Source organism: Triturus cristatus, chromosome 3_1 (assembly GCF_964204655.1).
Source record: "Triturus cristatus chromosome 3_1, aTriCri1.1, whole genome shotgun sequence".
Taxonomy (NCBI): domain Eukaryota; kingdom Metazoa; phylum Chordata; class Amphibia; order Caudata; family Salamandridae; genus Triturus; species Triturus cristatus.
In genome coordinates this window covers 11,823,023-11,845,676 of record NC_140583.1, presented here as the reverse complement: position 1 = coordinate 11,845,676, position 22,654 = coordinate 11,823,023, and the positions used below count along the sequence as shown (strand labels likewise).

Below are 22,654 nucleotides of genomic sequence, written 5' to 3'. Positions count from 1 at the left end.
AGGTGGCACGGGCGCCATCAACTGAGACTGAGAGTGAATGTTCCGTACCTTTAGTACAGGAGTCTCCTGTTAAGTGGGGTAGACCTTTTGATGATTTGTCCGCAGAGGACAGAAACCATGTCTGGTTTACGGATGGTTCAGCAAGGTTCATAGGGACGAAACGGCATTGGAAGGCGGTGTCCTATAATCCGATCACACAAAAATTGCTGAGTACAACTGGTGAGGGTAAGAGCAGTCAATTTGCTGAACTCTATGCTGTTTATCAAGTTCTGAAACAAGAGTTACCTGGCACATGTCATATTTTCACCGATTCTTGGTCTACTGCCAATGGGCTGGCAGTTTGGTTACCGACTTGGCATTCCCATAGTTGGAGAATCCATTCAAAAGAACTGTGGGGAAAAGAATTATGGCAGGAGATTTGGGAAATGCTCCCACAGAGTACTGTTACAATCTTCCATGTGGATGCTCATACCCCGATAGACTCTCTTGACAAATTCTTTCATAACATTGCAGATGAGAAATCTAAAATTGCTGAGGCAGTGGTGGACAGGCAAGATTCTGATATTGCGGGATTGGCGAAATGGGCCCACCAGAAAGCAGGACACTTTGAAGAGAAAGCCACTAGCAGGTGGGCTGCTGATCGAGGAATTTATATTCCCCTAGATTTAATCAAAAATGTTATTCTACATTGTCCCATTTGTCAGCATATCAGGCAGCGCAAAGTGCCCCAAACTGTTAAAGGTCATTTACATCGCGGGAAATTGCCCGCTCAAATTTGGCAGATTGATTACATCGGTCCACTTCCTATGAGTGGGAATTGTCAATATGTTTGCACTATTGTTGATACATACAGTGGCCTGTTGGTGGCCCTTCCCTGTAAGCAAGCTACCCAATTGAATACTATTAAAACATTGGAATTGATTATGATGTATTATGGTGTGCCATTCCAAATTCAATCTGATAATGCATCCCATTTTCGTGGAAGATTGGTACAGGAATTCTGTGTGGAAAACAATATTGAATGGGTGTTTCATATACCATATTATCCACAGGCCTCAGGTCTTGTGGAGAGGTTGAATGGCCTGCTGAAAGACCAGTTACGTAAATTAACAGATGACAAGTATAAGAATTGGCGAGACTTTTTGCCTCAAGCGTTATTGATTTTGAATAACCGTCCTTTTCTAAATGCTGAATCCCCACTTATGCGTTTGTTTCCTCCGAATGTTGATGCTAAGCCCAATGAAATCAGAGAGACTGTGATGTACTGGGAAATTACTCCCGGAGCTTTGGCTCCATGTAGAGCGACCCCAGGGTCGGCAGGTTTAGACTTGCATGCCATGGATGACACCGTTATAAAAAGTAAGGATCGAGTCATCATTGAAACTGGTGTTGGTGTTCATATACCAACTGGAAATTTCGGATTAATCGCCCCTAGATCGGGGCTGGCTGTAAAAGGCATTCAGGTGCTTGGAGGAATAATTGATAGTGATTATCAGGGAGAGATTAAGGTGCTCCTGCTGAATAGCAGTGAGGTTGACTTACTGATACATCAAACTGACAGAGTGGCTCAATTGCTAATAATGCCTGTTTTCAGTGGTGAGATCACAAAAGGCACTGCCCCAACGTTGCTAACTGTACGAGGCCAGAAAGGTTTTGGCTCCACAGATAATCCTGGGGCCAGAGTTTGGGTGCAGTCGCCTAAGAATCCCCCTGAACAAGCAGAAGTCATTGCAACCGGTCAAGACAACACCATTTTAGTTATGAGACCAGGGAAAGATAGCTGGGAAGCAGTCCCGGCTGACAAATGTTACTTACGAGAATGAATAATGCTTGTATTTGATTCTCTTTCAGATCATTCTTTGGACTGTTGCTGCAGGATGTGTCGGCGTTGGACTCCTTTTGGGCTGGTACGACGAGAGAGGAGGGATCCCATCAACCCGGGCTGAGTTGAGAACCCGAGTGTCGCGTTCCTTCGCTGCGTGGGATTCGTCGTCGAACTTTTGGATTACATTAGCCAAACAAGTGACTAAAGCCCCTCATTTCTGCTTGACACCGATGAGATCGGTGACGGACATTCTAGCGACTTGTTTAGTTGCTGTCCCTGCTTCATTGGAGACTTTGACTCATATTTTTAATATATCGAATGCTCGCCCCAATGTTCTTCTGGGCGATTTTGCTGCCCATGAGTATTGCCCCTTGTGTACTGTACTGTCAGACCCGATACCCCCATCCAGTCCCAAATAGTTACCTATAATATCACACAGGGTGATTTGTGTTTTTTCCTTACTTGTGATCCTAGTGCGATTTCTGAATGTATGCGTTTAAGATTGAAAGGTGCCACTTCATTCACCGCTCATGAACGAACTTTGTGCCTTCGAAGGACACCGAAAACATGTACTTCTGTTCAGAATAACATGACTTGCAAGAGTTTGGTAGTTACCCCCAGTCATTATCGCACGATGTTACTACCTGCCGGATGGCTTTTCTCATGTGGTAATACTTCCTGGCCATATATTCCCGCAAATATTTCTGGAGGCCCTTGTGCCATTACTAGACTGAGCTTGTTAATGTTTTCATCACATCCGAATGCCAACTCTCGTGTGATTCGAGATACAGTGAGGTTACAGGAGGATTGTGACTCATCTTTGCATTTATATTCCAAGTCTGAATACCTTAGCCTGGCTATTTCAATTGTTGGTGTTCCTGCTTTGGCAGTTTATAATGCCAAATCTATTGGGAAAATGGCCTGCTGGATGGTAAAATCCATCAATCATACTTCTACAGTCCTGTCTGACATGCTATTAGACGCCCAGGGTGAACGTAGGGCTATCTTGCAAAATCGAGCGGCCATTGATTATCTTTTGCTTAAACATGGACACGATTGTTCTGATTTTGAGGGTCTTTGTTGTTTTAACTTGTCGGATCATACAAAATCCATTCAAGCTCACATTGATAAACTACATGACTTGACAGAAGAAGTTAGAAAACACATTGACCAGGGCTGGTTTGACTGGCTCTTTAATTGGTTACCTGATTTGCATATGTTACGTCAGATATTAGGAGGTATTCTGATTACTATCGGCATTTTGATTTCTATCTGTTGCTTTATTCAGTGTATTCCTTCACTACTTCAATTCTGCACACCTGGTACTAGACATAGATCAGTTAGTCTTGTTTCATATTATTCTTCCACAGATATTAGTTCTGTTTAATGAATGTATAATAGACTGAAGTCAAGGGTGAAATGTTCTGCTCGATTTTCCCGGCCTTCTTGTGAGGAACAATGATGGAATGTGACTTCAGTCTCTTATCATTCAAGTCTAAGGGTTAGAGTAGTGAATGGAGCCTATTTACTAGGCACTTCGACATGATTCTGTGCTCTTCCCCATAGATCAGGGCTTGCACACATAGCCTAGGGGATAGATTCGTTAGTATTAGGGATAACCTGTCCTGTAGTGAGGGTATTTCATGGAGCCGTGCTGAATTCAGGCTTGGTAGGCCTCAAACGGGAGAGACTCCATCTTTCTTTCTGCTCCGGCAGCTTGGGATGCTTCTAGGTCAAATGTAATGTTTTAGTTATGAGGTGTTATTCGCTTGGAGAGAACCGGTTCAGGCCGGCCCTTATCGAAGGATTGTATTTTTCTTCATGCCGAAGACACTACATCAGGCCGGCCGGCTGGGAACGTGTCCTTGGTACGGGGAGGTACAAGAATTTGGTGGGCGGCAGGTTACAGGCCGGAATTTTCCATGAGGAAACGCACCTCTATATTAGTGAAAGTCTGAGGCAGTTACATGTTCAGCCCGTAGGCGGCATCTAGCCGTTAGCAGTAAAGCTACTACTTATTCCAGGGAAGACAGACGCCATCTTGAAGGCGGAGAAGAACCGAGAGACAGATACTCTCCTAGCAGAATAGCCAGAGAGGAGAGAGTAGCCGATAAGGAAGAGGTTCCAGTGACTCGGAGAAGGGTGAAGAGAACAGCGCATAGTGGTGCAGACATGTATCCGTGACTGCGGAGGTGTGACTTCCAGGCGAGCCGAGGCACAGACGAGAAGGGAACCTAGATGACCACTGAGTGCAGGCTACACACTACTAAGGTGATGTCGACCCTTTCTTATTAGAGTGTACAACTTAATCTTTCACTTTTCTTTGCAGGTTATGTGTTATATTGTAATGTTATGTGATTGCGTATGTAATGAGTAATAAAGTACACAGTTTGTAGTGAACCAACATGTGCTGCGTGTTCTTGTATGAGAGGGTAGCCTATTCTTCTAGTCAGCTGCGGCTACATGAACAGATGTTAACCCTGATCAGGTAAGTGGTAACTGAATAAGGGAAAGAGGAGCCCCTCGAACCGGAGAACAGGCTATGCTCGAACTGGCAGTCCTTGTGTGATCTGATGAATAGTGAGACGGATTCCCTTTTTGTATGTTATGGTGATCATAGGATGAACTTCGTATGAGACTGCCGTCTGGGTAGAGAGGTCTGGATTCGTATGGAATCGCGAGGCCGCCACTTGTGATACTGTCGTATGGGCAGAGAGGTCTGGATTCGTATGGGATCGCGAGGCCGCCACTTGTGATACTGTCGTATGGGCAGAGAGGTCTGGATTCGTATGGGATCGCGAGGCCGCCACTTGTGCTGAGACTGCCGTCTGGGTAGAGAGGTCTGGATTCGTATGGGATCGCGAGGCCGCCACTTGTGATACTGTCGTATGGGCAGAGAGGTCTGGATTCGTATGGGATCGCGAGGCCGCCGATTGTGCTGAGACTGCCGTCTGGGTAGAGAGGTCTGGATTCGTATGGGATCGCGAGGCCGCCACTTGTAATACTGTCGTATGGGCAGAGAGGTCTGGATTCGTATGGGATCGCGAGGCCGCCACTTGTGATACTGTCGTATGGGCAGAGAGGTCTGGATTCGTATGGGATCGCGAGGCCGCCACTTGTGCTGAGACTGCCGTCTGGGTAGAGAGGTCTGGATTCGTATGGGATCGCGAGGCCGCCACTTGTAATACTGTCGTATGGGCAGAGAGGTCTGGATTCGTATGGGATCGCGAGGCCGCCACTTGTGATACTGTCGTATGGGCAGAGAGGTCTGGATTCGTATGGGATCGCGAGGCCGCCACTTGTGCTGAGACTGCCGTCTGGGTAGAGAGGTCTGGATTCGTATGGGATCGCGAGGCCGCCACTTGTGATACTGTCGTATGGGCAGAGAGGTCTGGATTCGTATGGGATCGCGAGGCCGCAGATTGTGCTGAGACTACCGTCTGGGTAGAGAGGTCTGGATTCGTATGGGATCGCGAGGCCGCCACTTGTGATACTGTCGTGTGGGCAGAGAGGTCTGGATCGGTATGGGATCGCGAGGCCGCCGATTATAAGAGGTCTTGGTATGTATAGTAGGAATTCCCTGTCCTTAGGTGGTAGATATATGTGGTTGCACTATTGTAAACAGGCCCTAGGGAGGGGGTAACGTTCTGGCTGGGTTAGTGAGGCTCTGATGAGCGGGTTCTATCTGATCCGAAAACCCAAGCAGAACAATCGGGGAACTGGTTCAAAGCAAAAAGTCCTGCAGAACTTGGTGGGCTAAATGCCCATCTCGATGTACCTGTATGGAAAGACGCCCAAATCACAGCTTGGCAAATAACCAGACCAGGCAACTGTGCTAAAGCAGAGGTAGCAGTCTTGGCTCTGGTGAAATGGACCCCCAAACAAACCGGGGGCTGCTTGTTGGCCAATGCGTAGCAGATTCAAATGCAGTGCATGATTTACTGAGAGATGGTCCTATTCAGCACTGCTTTGCAGATTTCTGCTTCACTGACTCACAAAGAGAAGATTATACACACTATGTTCACTTGTACAATTGATGTAAAGTTTAACAAATCTTAGGATCCAATCAAAGGAATCTCCCCTCCGCAGAGTGGAACGGTGGAGTGAAAAACACCAGCAGTGCTAGTTTGCCACATGTGAAACACGATTACCACTTTCTCAGGACCAGTTTGTCTGGGTTAAACATGGTGTGTGGCAGCTTGAGAGAGAGCTGGACAAGTATATTTTACTGAGCCTAAAACAAGGCCTGGCTGGGGCAAAGATAACGCAAACATTTCAGACAGAATGGTGTGAAGTGGGTTAATCAGGCGGCATCACGTCACAAATGTATCCTAAATGCAGGTGTATACTGATTTTGTGGCGGGACATCTGGCTGTGCCGATAAATGACAAACTCGGAGTAACTTGAAAGCAGGTAACTACTGCTGCTCCATCGCCAAGGAAGTGGAGAATGTGCAGGGCCAGATGCAGGACACTGCCCTGCTGCTGCAACAGAAGATCTTCCCAAAGAAGCAGCATGATCTGAGAACAGAGGCTGATGCCCAGGCGTTCCGGATACCACACTTCACTCGCACATTCCGAAGCAACAAAATGGTTACTTACCATTAGGAGTAGTTTCGCAGCTTGAAGAGTTTTCTTGATTCACATGCAGTGCAGTATTCCACCATCTAGTGGTTGGGTCCGGAATGGTCTGGTATTTTTTTTCTTATTTGGGACATCGACCACCATTTGATGCTAGGTCCATCCCTTGTGTGACATCAGTTGGCGCCTTGGAAGTTCCTGTGCGTGGTAGCCATCTTCGGATTATTTTTACCCTCTTTCTCTATGGTATGTCTTAAATCCTGTTGTCTTTAGTTACCAGTTCTTTGGTTTCCGTGATATTTTGACCCACCTGTTAGCATTCGTCCTCTGATGGGAGGTGGGTGGGTCGCATGTGAATCCAGAAAACTCTTCAAGCTTCAAAACTAATCCTAGATTTTGGCTGCAGGCTCGGTACAGGATGTCTTCCGGGAGGAACTTTGAGGTCAGATTTCCCCTTACCAGGCAACTCGCAGTTTTGGGTGGGGGGGAATTCTTCATGCAGAGGCTGCAGGAGACGTTGGGGAGTCCTGGAGGGGTCAACCCGCGGTGGACTCAGACTCTGGAGCGATGGGAGACCTCGCTGGAACCGGTGAGCCACTGACTTGGGCCGTCGGTGTCTGGTGCAGTGGTGGTTCCAGGCATCAGGTTTCTTTGTCCTCAGCAGTCTTTCTTTGGTGATTGTTTTGAACAGAGCTGCTGTTCACAGGAGATCCAGTCTTTGCTGAAGGCAGTCAGTCCTCTCAAGTGTTCTTGAGGTCACTGGATGCAGGACAGGGCGACTCATGGCACAGGAGATCTGGAAACTGCAGACGGGCCAGTGGGCTATGCCACATGCAAGTCCCTTGTAATAGGTACTATGGGTACTAAAGGCACTGTGACTATGGAAGACCTCCAAGGGCTGTGGCACATATTGTGCCACACTAGGAGGCCCTGTACCTTAACACGCACCACTGCCCTTGCAGGCTCTGTGTTGTGGTGCAGAACAAAAAAAAGTGTCAACATGGCACACCTGTGTGCCATGCCTACTGCCTATGGTATAGGTAAGACACCCCTCTAGCTGGGTACACTATACCACTGGTGAGAGTACAGTTGGATGAACACTGTACCTCTACATTGTCAAAGTCCATTCTTAGACATTGTAAGTGCAGTAAATCCATAAAGAGCATATGATCTGTGAGTTTGTCCTTACGAAATCCACAGCACCATAATGGCTTTACTGAATTCTGGGAAGTTTGGTAGCAAACTTCTCAGCATAATAAACCCACACTGATGCCAGTGTTGGATTTATTACACAATGCACTCAGAGGGCATCTTACAGATGCCCCGAGTAGGTGTGTCCCTTTTGATCAGTATTTCTAGGGGGCACGACTGACTTCAGCCAAAAAAAAAAAAAAAAAAAAAACAGTAGACCATAAACAAAGAGGCAGGAAATGGCGACAATGGTGTTAACTGCCTGACTGATGGAATCAGTGGTGTCCAAGCCACACCAAATTGTGAACGTGGTGGTGTCACAATTGTACTTAATTGCCTGGACGAGGATAAGTTCGAGAGCTTCAGGAACTCCTGGGCGAGCTAGAACCATCATTTCCCCGAAGAGCGTTGGAATAGCACCAGAGCAGACAGCTGGCTTTCACAGATCATAGCACCAAGGGAGGGTGTGAGTACTGGGGAATGTATTTGGGTAAATTCTGCAAACATACTGGTGCACCACTGAGCTTTCCGAGGAGACGTGTTGAGAAAAATGGCAGGTTGTGCAGGGCAGGATGGAGGCATCATAGAATCTGGCAGTTGATCGGGAGGCTAGAGCAAGGTTTCATCCATGTGCCAAATAAAGTGCATGTAAAGACCTTGTTAAAAGATAAGAGGAGATCATTGGGCATATGCCGCAGCTGAAGGACCTTAATTACAACATTGGACTTGACCTCCAAGGACTTTGCCCGCCCTATGCATGACCATGGGTAGGAAGCACTCTTCCTCTTGTCCAGCAAAGTGGCCACATCAAGGTATGACAGAAGCTACAACTCAGGGGATGTGTCAAGGCCACAAGCCTCTTAAATCGCCCTACCAAATTCTCACGGTATGGCTAGCCAATCTCATCAATGCATTGCAATCGTTATCAGAATCTATGCCGAACAGGGAAGGCAAAGCATGTGTTCTCCATTGGGAAGTGTCCGGTGGAGGAAGTTGCGACTTGGTAGAAGCCAGGAGTGGTGCTGACTGAGTCAAAGTACAATAGGTACCTAAACTTCTGTCTGACATAGATGGAGTTGGCGTCGAAGTTTCGAGAACCAGCATGGAACTTAATGCTGGGGGAATCTGAACTGGAGCCGGAAGCAGCCCTGTGGTGAGCTCCGAGGGTCCAACCGGCGTTGAGGTCAAAACAGGCAATAGTATTCCAGATGGAGGGCTTCTCAACTCTAAAGGCACACCAGATGGAGTAGTCAAAGATCTGATATCAGAGCATGACCTCACAGAACTCTTTAATGTGTTATGGCATGGCGTACAGCCCTAGAAACTTGGGTTGTGTCGAAACAAGTTGCAGGAGAAACTCTAATGTTGACCAACTGTGATGGCAAGATCAAGAAGTATGGTGTCACCTCAGGAGAGTAAGAGTGGCAGAAAAGGACAGACTCTCGCTTTGATTTCTTATGTTTTTTCCTGAACTTACTTGATGACTGAGATGAAGACCTACTCTGGAATGACTCCTAAGAGCTTCTAGATCTGGATTAGGACCAGGAATGAACTTTCGACCTGGAATGGTCCAGTCACAGAGTGGTATGGTGCTTGGCAATGTAGAGCTTGAACTCGTGGTCTGAGATGGCCTTCAGGTTCATCGATGAGCAATTGCCGCTGGAATTAATTCATGGCTCTACCCCGGGCAAACGTGATGACCGTCACAAAAATTCGCTTTTGACAGTCCCTATAAGGTTTAAGAACAATCGTTTTGGGAAGTGACTTTTTCCCTTGTACACTGTTTTACAACTTTTCAGCGGTAAAAGGAAGCTCGAAGAGGCAAGAGGGAGCTCCCGATCCGCGTGTGTGAAAAGAAAAGACCAGACGCCAGTGCACGGGATTGCGGCATACATAGATTATGCATGTCTTTTCCGGAGCAAAACAGTGTCGGTGGTGAGCCAAACGGCGCCCACCTACCAGTGTGCAGAGGTACTGTTGAAAAGTTTCCAGATCCAGTCTGATGCCTGGGGAATATTCAAAAGGTGAGGAATGTGCAGCTACAAGCCTTAATCAGAAGTTGCTTAATGTGTGCATTTTTAATTCGAAAAAGAATTTTGAAATACAAGTTTTACTCAGCCATACATTGTTATTTACGCACAGCTAACTTAAATGTTTACAGATTTATGAAATTAGTGTTCCAAAATCCTGCATACATGCAAGAATTATTCATCACTTGTGACTATCAAATATTCGAACATATTAATTTCTTGGCCTGCAATTAGTCCAAATCTTGTCTTCTCCAAAGAAGCTGGCCCAAGCCAAACTATAGCACTCACCTCTCTCTTCACTATGTTAAGGCTGAAAATTGGAGGTAAATTGAAGACCCAGGCAAATCCAAATAGAGGGAAGGCCAATTTTGCTGGACCAGGCACAGATCAGCAAACCAAATAAAAGACTATCATGAGGCACGTACAAAGCCATAAAGGTTGATGCCCTGATGCAATTCAATTATAAACAAAACATTTCAACTACAATTCTGAGCTTATCAGGGCATTCTGGTACAACCAATCGCACTCACCTTTCTGGTGCTGCCTCGCCAAGGCACAGCTGGTACAGAGGTCCCACATCACTTAGACATGATAACGATGCCTAGGCACTGGAGAATGGTAATGCTGTAACTTTTAGATCCTCCATGATGTACAGGGAAATTAAATAGAGAATGTGCAGCAAACCGTCACAGTTCGAACCAAGTGTTTTGGTCTATCTGAGTGAGCTTATAGTCTGAGCTGGGTAGGATTAAGCGTGCACTATTTTGTGAGTGACCGGTGTTTCCCAGGAAGCGAGTCTCTGTCAAGATTTTGAAGGCAGTGAGCCTAAGGTTTAGATCTCACCAGCAGTGAGGACCCAAAGCTATTCCTGAATAGAAGTCTGGTGCTCATGTTTTTTGGATAGCAAGCATAGGCACTAGGTTTGGTTCATTTTTGAATTTTTGGGGACAGCAGATGCTGCACAAACATTACTTTAACTGGTGAACGATAAGTCAGAGACGACACTGTTTTTCTCAAACAATTTAATAGCAAATAAACACAGGGAGGTAACACACTTGTACAAAATTATTTTTGTCAGGGTGAATGTGTGTGCAATTAAAACATCCATAAGTACCCCACAGGGACAAAGGAAAAAAAAAAGAGCACAAATAATCCTTAAACACAGACTTGCTGGCTCTGTAGACTTGAACAGATTGCTTTTTAAGCTTCAAGTCCACAAACTTGCATCTAAGTAAATTGATGAACAAGTGGCCTCCTGCTTTTCTTTTAAACCATTAAAGTAAATCCATTATTTTCTACATATTACAACACTTTTTCACACTGAAAAAAAAATAAAAGAACAATACAGACATTTAACTTTGCAAATCAAAACAAGAACAAATGGAAACCTCACGGAAAAGAAGCGTGTCGGGTGTATACGAGACCTGGATTCTGGTCTCCGCTTCTGCAGGCAGTACAGCCGGTCACCTTCTCTGCAGCCCGCCGGTGGAACGCTTTGCGTGAGAGCAAGTCTGCCATGCAGCTTGTGTGGTCCGCATCTATGGGGCAGTCAGCAATGTACAGAAGGTAATAGCCAGTGTCTCTAACATTATCAGCAGTAGTGTGTCTCCGCCAAGTGTAGAGCAATTAGGAGGGAGATCACTGCCTGCAGGAGGCAGAGTACTAAGTGTAATGGGGCAGATATCTCCACCTGCTGCTTGGGGACAGGTGTCCTTTGCTACAGGAAGGATGGGTATTTGAAAGTGAGGTCACACCTTCAAAGCAAGCTGTCTAGGAAGGAGGGGAGAAGTTAGCATCTATGATGATTACCTATCTGGGAGGGGCAAGGATCTGCAAGGAGTCATGTTAGGAGCAGTCAGTCCAAAAGAGAGAGAGAGTCCTAGTATAGACGGTAGTGCAGCCAGAATCTCTCCAGCCAACGGGCAGCAGGGATGGTCAGTGGCACGGTTTTCTTTTAAGCTTCACATTGAGAGATAGTCACTTTATATCGTTTTCTAGTAGAAAAGGCAAAAAAACTGTACAAAACCCTCGTGTTAAATACAATCAGTTTGTACCAATATAAAAGCCCACAGGTTTGTCTCCAAAAGATTTTTTTTGTTTTTTAATTATTCACAAAAAGCAGCCATAAATCAGAGGCTAATGTGCTCTACAATCTCAAATCCATTAAAATCAAGCAAAGTAAAAGATATACAGGGAGGAAAGAAATAAAAACTGGACCAGAATTGAGCAGCAGTGCTCAGTCACCTTCAAATTTGGCATTTCTTTTGTGTCGAGAAAAGGATTCCACAGGTTTCTGCATTCGAGGCGTGAAGGAATGCTGCTGCTCTCTAGCTCCACTATCCCCCCGCCAAAAATCGAGCTGTGCATTTAGAGTGAGCCATTCAGGTTTGCAGTGCACTTACCATATGGCCTTGCATTTCAATTGACTTCTTCACATGTCCAGCTAAACAAGATCCACTGATGACTACCAATGATGCCAAGAACCACCTCTGCAAATCCAACTATGTACCAAACAGTCCTGCCATCAACCTTCGCTGTGCTAAGTCTACCACCAGTGTTTGCATCGTTTGCCTTCCACAACGTTAGTCTCATTTGACTCCCAACTACCTTCTAGCCAACTTGGGTTCCAAAAAAGAAACTTTCGCTGAGCGCAGTTCATCCAACATTCGCTTATCACCACGTATCTTCCCAATAACCCCAAAGCCTTTGTTCTCTTTAAGTAGTGCACATTCCAACACTAACCCCAGTGGAAGTTCATGCCTGGCCTGCTAGACAGAGTCCCAGACCTCTCAAGGCTTATGCATCATGTTTTGCATTCCAGATACCTTCTTCTGATTGGCAAGTTTCCAAACCCATAGCTACAGTATTCGAGCTCTTCAACCATTTTCAAACTATGTTTGCTCTGTACCCTATTAAGCATTGGTGAACTTAACTCTTTAAGGCATCCAATCAATTGAGCTCAACTGCATCCTTCTCTAGCTGGAGGCCAAACGTCAACCCCCCCACCCCCCAACCCCTTTCCCGGCACCACTGAGATCTACTAACAAGCAACAATACGAACACTTGAAAGCACTAAAACACCTCCAGTGACAATCAGCCTTGTGCTGTGTAAATAAGCGACCCTTTAAGAAGCCGCCAAAGACACAGCAATAAAGTTAGAATGTTTTTAGGGCTTCTGACCATGTACCTAGTTGCTGAGATGACAGCACTACTGCCACTCCACAAGCGGCTCGACTATGCTGGAAACATAACAGAGGGGTCATTAAATGTCCAGCAGTGAGCTGGGTTGCAGGAATTGGTTGCAATGAGAGGCTCACTCAGCACAGTAAACGCACAGACCGATTTTTGGGGGAGGGGTGTGTGGGGGAGGGGGGTGATTAAACTTGTTCATTACAAAATGAGAAGAAACTCACCAACCCCAAGTACGGCGTATCAAAGCATAAGGATAACCCTTGGTGAGATGCGCTGAAGGGGTAGTCAGAGGACATGTTGGAAGCAGCAGGGGTCTGTACACAGACTTGGGGAACTTGGCTTCCCAGCTAAACCCCAGCATAACAAGAAATACAGACATTACTTGTTTCTGCAGAGAATGTTGAATGAACAGAGCTGGATCACATAAGCTAGTCCACCACCAAGTGCCCTCCCCAGGCAGAACTTGTAGAAGCTTAGATGTCAGTTCCCTGCGCAGAGCAGTCACTACTGCTGGGGAACATCTCCAATTCAACTCTACTCTCCCTTAAGCACAACAAGGATCTACTCATTGTAAAGAGCTTTTCTGTGGTTGTTCAGCAGAGAACTGGGCCATTCAGCAGGACTTGAATAGACCAGAGCACCAAGCATCACCCACAAGAACAAGCTCATGTCCCAAGCCACCCCTCTCCCACCTTTGAAGTTGTATTTTTTTTGTTTTTTCTTTTCTGGACTCAGCCTTGCATCTGTATGTTCAGACAGAAATAACTAAACCGAGTGTGCTAGCAAGGCTGCTCCAGAAACTGCTACAAAGAATCTATAACAAGAGCAAGTGCTTAGTTTACCAACGTCTAGAAAAATAGATTTTTTAAATATTCAAATGCAAAGTTGAAATGTTTCCTCCCTCTCAGCAGTGTTTCTAGAAGGAATCAGCTAGCAGCACAACAGAAAAGAAAAAACAAAGGAAGAACAAATTAACGTGATAAAATAACAAATACACATCAGTATCAAAGATCAACACAGGGTCAAAGGTGAGAGTTCAAGCATCAAAGAAGCTGAAGAGACAAGGATTTGGACGATGTACTTGAACGCCACACCGACATGCTTTAGGCACAACGATGAACAAACGGCAGGGAGGAATCTGGAAAAAACAAACCAGAGAACAGGAGAATGGCTGAGTAACACAAAGCAAAACATCACATCACAAGAGGGGAGGGGACAAGCTGGTGAACAGAACACAATGCACCAGAAGAGGTGCAGACAGCTGTTGAATGCAAGTAATCCCTAAACTAGTGATGTAGGGTGGTAGAAATCATAGGAAGAGCAATCTCCAAAACAATTAACTAGAGGCAGCTTGAGGGCTGGGGTGTGTCGGAGAAATAGCTAACCAATCAATGCATCTTTGGGGTGTGGGGGCAGAAACAAAGGTGAACCTGGAGAAAGGCTAAAAATAGCAATTGCATCACATCAGAGCAAGTGAGGAGTGTCAACACACAGTTGGGGCTGAAGATGAGGGTACAGAGCAGTGTCAATTGACAAAACCAAATATCAGACCTGGCACGGGTAGAACTCATCAAAATCTGGGCGAACAACGCGTGCAGGTCTTAACTCGAGGGTGAAACAGATACAAGCCACCATTACAGGAAACAGAAGGGTAGAGGAACGACAACCTGTGATTAGCAAGGTATGTGAGATGGAATGGGAACCTGGGAGTCTGATGTGAAGGGTAGATATGACACCCTGTGATTAGGAACCTGGGAGTCTGATGTAAAGGGCAGACACGACACCCTGTGATTAGGAAACCAGGAGCCTGATGTGAAGGGCAGATGTGACACCCTGTGATTAGGAAACCAGGAGCCTGATGTGAAGGGCAGATGTGACACCCTGTGATTAGGAAACCAGGATTCTGATGTGAAGGGCAGACGTGACACCCTGTGATTAGGAAACCGGGTGTCTGATGTGAAGGGCAGACATGACACCCTGCGATTAGCAAGGGATATGTGAGAGGGAAAGGGAACCTGGGAGTCTGATGTGAATGACAGACATGACATCCGGTGATTAGGAACCTGGGAGTCTGATGTAAAGGGCAGACATGACACCCTGTGATTAGGAAGGAATGTGTTACTTACCTGTAATTGCAGTTATCCAGTATTGGTATCTTTCATAGATTCAAATGCCTGAATCATTCCCAGTCGTCTGGATGGGAGTCCCCGGTACATAAATAAAGTAATGTCCCATTAGATATATAGTAATAGGCCAAAGGCCTCACATAAGTAACAACTCCATGTCCTTTTGTAAAAAGGACCAAACTCTAGAGAAGAGCCAATCAGCTATCACCACCCTGTGGAACCCACCTGGAAGGAGCTCTAGTCCCTCAGATTTTCGGAAGCACAGTGCTAAGAAGGTGTATCACAGAGAACTAGGTGAGCCCTTCCAGGGAAGGCGGGTGGGTTGCATGTGAATCTATAAAAGATACCAATACTGGATAACTACAGTTACAGGTAACGCATTCCTTATCCAGTATTAGGGTATCTTTCATAGATTCACATGCCTGAATCAGAGTAGTAAGCAATGATAAGCACATTTCGGATGGTACAAATTCATTACATTGATAATAACATATCAATGTAATACATAGAAAGTACCAAAGGTCAATCAAAGAAACCATTATGTAACACAATAGAGAAATGTGCGTATAAAAGAAAGGATGGTGGGATGAAAAAAAGGGCTCACCTCTAGCGTAATAGATGTCGCAACACCGCCTGTCCCACCGCAGCATCCTTCATGAGATCCGTATCCAAGCAGTAATGCTTGGTAAATGTATGCAGCGTCTTCCATGTTGCCGCTCTGCAAAGGTCTGTGATAGGGACACCCGCAAAGAGTGCCATGGAAGTTGACATCGCCCTAGTGGAATGGGCTCGAACCGCGGAACGCAAGGGGTGGCCCGCTTGCTGATGACAGAAAGCAATAGCTCCAGAGATCCAACGAGAGATACTTTGTTTAGTCAGTGGAAGACCTTTCCTAGGTCAACTGTAAGCCACGAAGAGTTGGTTGGATTTGCGGAACGATTTTGTCCTGTGAAGATAGAATTTAAGGCAGCGTCTAATGTCTAGAGAGTGTAGAGCTCTTTCTGCCGCCGTTTGAGGATTCGGAAAAAAGGTCCGTAAGACTATAGGTTAATTGAGGTGAAAGTCTGACAGGACTTTGGGCACGAACTTAGGATGAGTCCGCAGTATGACCCTGTCATGTTTGAACTGAAGAAAAGGGTCTTGAACTGAGAATGCATGGAGCTCACTTACGCGCCTGGCAGAGGTAAGTGCTAGAAAGAGTGCCGTCTTCCAAGAAAGATATTCAAGATCAGCTCTGTGTATCGGCTCGAAAGGGTATTTCATAAGCTGAGCAAGAACTGTGTTGAGCTGCCAAGTGGGAGGCAGAGACTTCACTGGAGGAAAAGTCCTGAATAGGCCTTTGAGAAATTGTTTAATCAGCCTACTAGACCAAAGAGAAGGGCCTGCAGAAGATCTTCTGAAACAGGATATTGCTGCTAGATGAACTTTAATAGAGGCATGAGCAAGACCTGAAGTTGCCAGATGGAGAAGGTATGGTAGTATTTGTTCTGGGGAAGACGAAAGAGGGTGTATTTTCACTGACTTACACCAGATGCAGAACCTCTTCCATTTTAAGGAATATGTCCTGTTAGTACTGTCGGCCCAAGCCAGAACCGCCCTGCAGTCTGGAGGAATGTCTAGGCCATGAAACTCTCGGAACTCAGGAGCCAAGCCGATAACTTGAGAGATGCTGGATCCAGATGTAGGACTTGTTCCCGGTTCATTGTGAGGAGAGTGGGAAACGGTTTCAAAGAGATAAGCGGCTCCAGAGAGAAGATGAAGCTCCGTGAACCAATGCGGACGCGGCCACGCTGATGCTGTTAGGATTAGTGTGCAGGGTTCTGTCTTCATTTTCCTCAGGACCCTGGGAATCAGGGAAATCGGTGGAAAAGCGAACCATGCGATCGAAAATGCATTCCCTAGAGATCCTCGTTGGGGATGCCAGCTTGCATAGTTTTGGCATTTGGCGTTCTGTTTGGTAGCAAATAGGTCCAGGAGAGGAGTGCCACATTGGGAGAATATGCGGTCGAGAGTCCACTGGTTCAACTCCCATTGGTGGCATGTTGTTTGTTGTCTGCTTAGAGAATCGGCCAGTACGTTGTCTGTACCTGGAACATACGCCGCTCGAAGGGAAATGTTGTGATGGAGTAACCAGTCCCAGATTTTTTGAGATTCGTGAGATAGTGTCAGGGAACGAGTCCCTCCCTGCTTGTTCAGGTAGTGCATCGTCTTAGTATTGTCCGTCCGGACGAGCACTAGAGAACCTTTGATCCTGGGAAGGAACGCCAGGAGAGCCAGATAGACAGCTCGTAGCTCGAGGAGGTTTATGTGAAGGAGACCACTTTCCACTGATTCGAAGTTTGAGGAAAGCTCCCCAACCCTCCAGGGACGCATCTGTTGCGATGACCTGTGGAGAAGCCTGGAGCAAGAAAGGCAGACCTTGAGAAAGATTCCGAGGACGAGTCCACCACTGCAGAGCAGTGACCATCTGAGGGGTCACTTGAATGGCAGTCGAAGGATCCTTCAGATTGAATCCATGGAGCAAACAGTGCTTCCTGGACAGGGCGCATGTGGAGGCAACAGTAAGGAACAAGCAGAATACAGGATGACATCATTCCGAGAAGGGATATGAAGAGGCGTACTGAGAGAGACTTCTTGGATTTTATGTGACTTGCCAAATGAAGAAGTTTGTTCTGCCGCTCTTGTGATGGGAAAGCCTTTTTCTGTGTTGTGTCGAGAGTAGCACCCAGAAAGGTTATCCGCTGAGAAGGCTGGAGAACGGACTTGTCCTGATTCAGTGTGAGTCCTAGGCGACTGAAAAGCTGCAGACAGGCGTCGGAAGACCTGGTCGCGCTGTCCAGAGAAGGTGCCTTGACGAGCCAGTCATCGAGATAGGGAAAGACTTGATGGTGTTGCTGTCTGAGATATGCAGCCACTGGAGAGAGGTATTTCGTAAAAATGTGTGGAGCAGACTTGAGTCCGAAGGGCAGGACTCGGAATTGGTAATGTCTGCCTGCCACGGCGAACCTCAGGAATTTCTTGTGGTTTCTGTGGCTAGGGATATGGAATTAGGCATCCTGAAGATCCAAAGACACCATGTAGCCGTTAGCGTTGAGAAGTTGCAGCACTTCTTGGATGGTAACCATGCTAAACGACTGTTTCTTTAAAAATATGTTAAGACTTCAAGTCCAGGATTGGTCTCCATTTCTTCTCCTTTTTGCGCACAAGGAAAAAACGGGAGTAAAACCCTTTTCCCCCACTGACAAAGAGGAACCTTTTCAATAGCTCCCTTCTGGAGCATGAGTGAAAGTTTCTGGAGCAACGGGCGGAGATTTTTGTGAAGCATAGGGCGAGGAGGAGTGTGAATGAACTCCAGTGAATGTCCAAACTGTATCATTTGAAGAACCCAGCGGTCCGTTATTTGTTTCCAATTGCTTAGGAAGTGAGAAACCCTTCCTCCAACTTTGAAGGGTTGAGAGGAGACGGCGGTAGAGAAAAGTCATTGCCGCTGAGCAGCGTTCTCCTTTTCCTCGAAAGGAGGTTTTAGTGTAAGATGATTGCTGTTGTTGACGTTGTTGGTACTGTGGCCGATATTGTTAGTTGGAGGTGGAATAGAAAGGCCGATAGTGTTGGTAGCCTCCTCTGGTGGAAGATTGACCTCTACCCCTTGAGCCACGAAAAGGTTTTTTTTTAAATTGAAGGGTACCCAAAGCCCTAGCCGTGTCGGTATCCTTTTTTATACCCTGAAGAGCCTCATCAATCTGCGGGTCAAAGAGAAACTGACCATCGTAGGGCATGTCCAGAATTTTTGTCTGGACTTCCGGCCGGAATGAAGTTGCCCTCAGCAAACCTTGGCGTCGTAGTACAGCAGCGCCAGCTAGTTGACGAAAACCAGTAGAGGCGATATCCATCGCACAATCGATGATCTCAGAAGCGGAACGTTCGCCCTCCAGCAAGATCTTCGCTTCTTCCCTCTAGTCATCCGGCAAGGCTCCCAAGTATGGAGCAATGTCCACCCACATCTGCCTGTTCTAGCGCCCTAATAACGCTAAAGAATTTGATGCACGTACTGTCAATGCAGACATAGAAGAAAATCGTTTTCCAATATTATCAAGTCGTCTGCCTTCTTTGTCAGGAGGAGCGGACAGTGGGGCAGCAGGGTTTCTAGATTTTCTCTGAGAAGCCCGAGTGATGACGGAATGAGGCTTTGGATGTCCTGTAAGGCAGGCTGGAGCAGTGTCCGGAGCTCTGTATTTTTTGTCCAGTCGAGGCAAGACTGGAGGAATCGAAGAAGGACTGTGCATTATTTTTACACCCTGATCCCAGATGTAGTCAATAATAGGGACTGATCGTACAGACTTTTTGAAAGGTTCTTTAAAGTCCTACAGGAAAAAATCCTGTTGGTGAGAAGGCATAGGGATCTGGAAACGCTGTGCGGCTCTTTCCAAGATATTATGAAAACCCCAGATATCCTCCGGCATCAGAACCGTGGTTGACTGTCGTCGTCGACGGAGCCCTCGTCGACGGGAAAGACTTGGACCAAACTCTCCGCCGACGCGCTCGTCGGCGATCACAGCGTCGACGAGGACGATGACTTTTTAATTTTTATCGTCTACGATACAGGTTTAGCAGCAGTCGATGAGGAAGTCGTGGACGAGGCAGAATATGCCAAAGAGAAGGAGACGGTCGTCGTCGACAAAGTTATCCCCACAGCTGTAGACAGGGATGTTCTCACCGTCGACGAAGCCGTCGTCGAGGTGGAACCAGGCTTTTTAAAGGTATGACTGACCTCCTGTGGAGAAACCTTTGATGGGAAAGCCTTAAGGGGAGCCTCTGAAGACTTTGTGCGCCTTCTTTTGAGGGGGCTGCGACGAAGGTCCTGGGGAAGCAACTCTGGGCCTTTTCTGAGAGGATTTTGAAGATGTAGAGCAGCCTTCACTCTCCTCAGAAGACAGGACTTGGTCTTTATCCTTAAGCCTCTGCAGCCAAATTAGAAGGCAACCCTCCCGATCTTTAAGGGTCTTTGAAGAAAAGGTACGACATACCTTACAGTCCTTTGAGGAGTGGTCCGGGTAAAGACAATAGAGGCAGTTTTTGTGCTGGTCATCAACATGAAGCCTCTTTTTACCACAGGAAGCACAGGGCCTAAAAAGGCCTTTCTTAGGAGTATCTGCCATGAAGAGAGTGAGAACTCCACACAGAAGTAGGAATCCTGAAGAAGAAAAAGAAATCACTGGAAATCCAGAAATGAAGAAAAACTGAGCAGAGCTCAGGGGAGACTCCCTTAGCACAACGTGCGGTAGAAAATCTGAGTGACTAGAGCTCCTTCCAGGTGGGTTCCAGAGGGTGGTGATAGCCGATTGGCTCTTCTCTAGAGTTTGGTCCTTTTTACAAAAGGACATGGAGTTGTTACTTATGTGAGGCCTTTGGCCTATTACTATATATGTCTAATGGGACTCCCATCCCGACAACAGGGAATGATTCAGGCATGTGAATCTATGAAAGATACCCTAATACTGGATAACCTGGGAGTCTGATGTGAATGACAGACATAACACCCAGTGATTAGGAACTTGGGAGTCTGATGTGAAGGGCAGACATGACACCCTGTGATTAGGAACTTGGGAGTCTGATGTGAAGGGCAGACGTGACACCCTGTGATTAGGAACCCCGGAATTTGATGTGAAGGGCAGACGAGAGAAGCTGTGTTTAGGAACCTGGGAGTCTGATGTGAAGGGCAGACGTGACACCCTGTGATTAGGAACCTGGGAGTCTGATGTGAAGGGCAGGCGTGACACCCTGTGATTAGGAACCTGGGAGTGTGATGTGAAGGGCAGACATGACACTGTGATTAGGAACCTGGGAGTGTGATGTTAATTACAGATATGAGAAGCTGTGAATAGGAACCTGGGAGTCTGATATGAAGGGCAGACAGGACACCCTGGAATTAGGAACCTGGGAGTCTGATGTGTGGGACAGACAAGTGCAAAATGTGTGCAGAGCGACAAAATGGAGAGAGCCAGACAAATGGAGAACAGCATATCACAAATAGAGAAAAAGGTATGGAGGTGGCTGAACAGTTACACAAAGTAGTACATCACAGGGAGGGGAGACAATGAGTGCAGCTACTTACCTGTAACACTGCTTCTCTGGAATGAGTACCTTCGTTAAATCGCACGCCAATAGAGTACCCCTTAAGAGTCAGGTGAGGATCCGTTCATATTTTAAGAAGTCGCTCAGTAAAGCTGTGGCTTTAATAGTAGCAGCCAGTTTTTAAAGAAAATCCAGACAGCAAAACAAGATCCAATAACCCCCTGAATCCAAAGGAGATTATCTTTTAAGTTAACACACGACTAAAGGAGGTACACACACTAAAGTCCCAGTGTTACAAGTGTAAATAAAAAACTCCTACTGCATTCACATTCAGTACAATAAAGCAGCAGGTAATCACAGAAGAGCCAAAAGAATGAAGTCAGAGGGGAAAAAACAAGAAAAACGTTCAAACTGAGCCAGTATTTAAAGATCACAGTGCCATAACGGGGTTCAAAGCAGCTAGATTGCCTACAGCTCCTAACAGAACCTGTGAACCAACATCTACTATAGATTCCAGCAAGCATCCAACTGTACAAAAGACTGTAGTGGGAGCCTCATTCTTATCTGGAGACGACACAAATAAATGTGTAAATTCCCTACCTTCAGCTTTCTGATGTACTGCACTAACAGTCTGCAAATGCTTAGCTTACAGCTTCTGATGTACTATACTAACAGGGTGCAAATGAAGAGCTAACAAACCAGAGGCAGTGCTGTCTACATTGTTCCAAGTACCCCGATTCTAGGATGATAACACTGAGGCACCTGGAAAATATTCACTTTTTTTTAGAATCCGGAGACACTCAGCTTCCTTATGCGTCCGCTCTCGTTTACAACTTCCTGTCCAGAGACACGAATACGGCTGCTTTCTGAGGCAGCCAAGTACTCCCTTTCAGCTCTTCAATCTCTCTTGGGGCGACAGTGAGTGTCTACTCCAGATCCATCTGGCTTTGGCTACCACCCCCTTTGTGCGAGGGTAGTCCTCAGATTATATTTTACTCTCTGGGTTGTGATTGTGTATGCCATTTGCATAAAAGTAATATTTGTATGTTTATCATGGTGAGAAATCTGGGTCTCTTACCTTGTAGAAAAAAGGGCCAGATATGTGGGCCAGATATGTGGCCCATACATGCTGAAGTATATGTATGTGATATATATATATATATATTAACTGAAAAAACATTGGTTTCAGGCACGTTATAGTTAGTTGGACATTTCACTTGTAAAAAACCAGAGAAATTCCGACGTTATAGTTAATTCAGCTAACTATAACTCGCGCCCCTGCAATGCACTGCTGATGACGTCACATATTACATCATTCATGACATGGTCAGTGACATCACTGACGACATCACTGATGACCACTGATTACATCATCCACGTGAAAATCTGATGCACCTCCTCACACTTCAATATAACCTTTGATACACCTACTGTAAAATACAGACTCATTTTCAAAACCATCGACACACCAATACCAGTTACTACATACACACTCACTGATTACTAGGTCTACACACACAGCCACTCATTCACCCATACAATCACTCATACGTACAGTTACTCATCAATACAACACTATCATATGCACTCATACACCTATACAGACACACACACCGCCACTCATCCATGGAGTTACTC

General features: G+C 46.1%; 1 protein-coding gene across 4 annotated transcripts in view; it reads right to left on the bottom strand.

The window, feature by feature from the left end:
- Positions 1 to 10,633: 10,633 nt before the first annotated feature.
- CELF1 (CUGBP Elav-like family member 1) overlaps positions 10,634 to 22,654 on the bottom strand; it is a 548,902-nt gene continuing 536,881 nt past the window's right edge. For all 4 annotated transcript variants that reach the window (XM_085646533.1, XM_085646539.1, XM_085646537.1 and 1 more), the window contains exon 15: positions 10,634 to 13,956. The gene's annotated coding sequence lies outside the window, so the exon portion shown is untranslated. The remainder of the gene's footprint in view (positions 13,957 to 22,654) is intronic.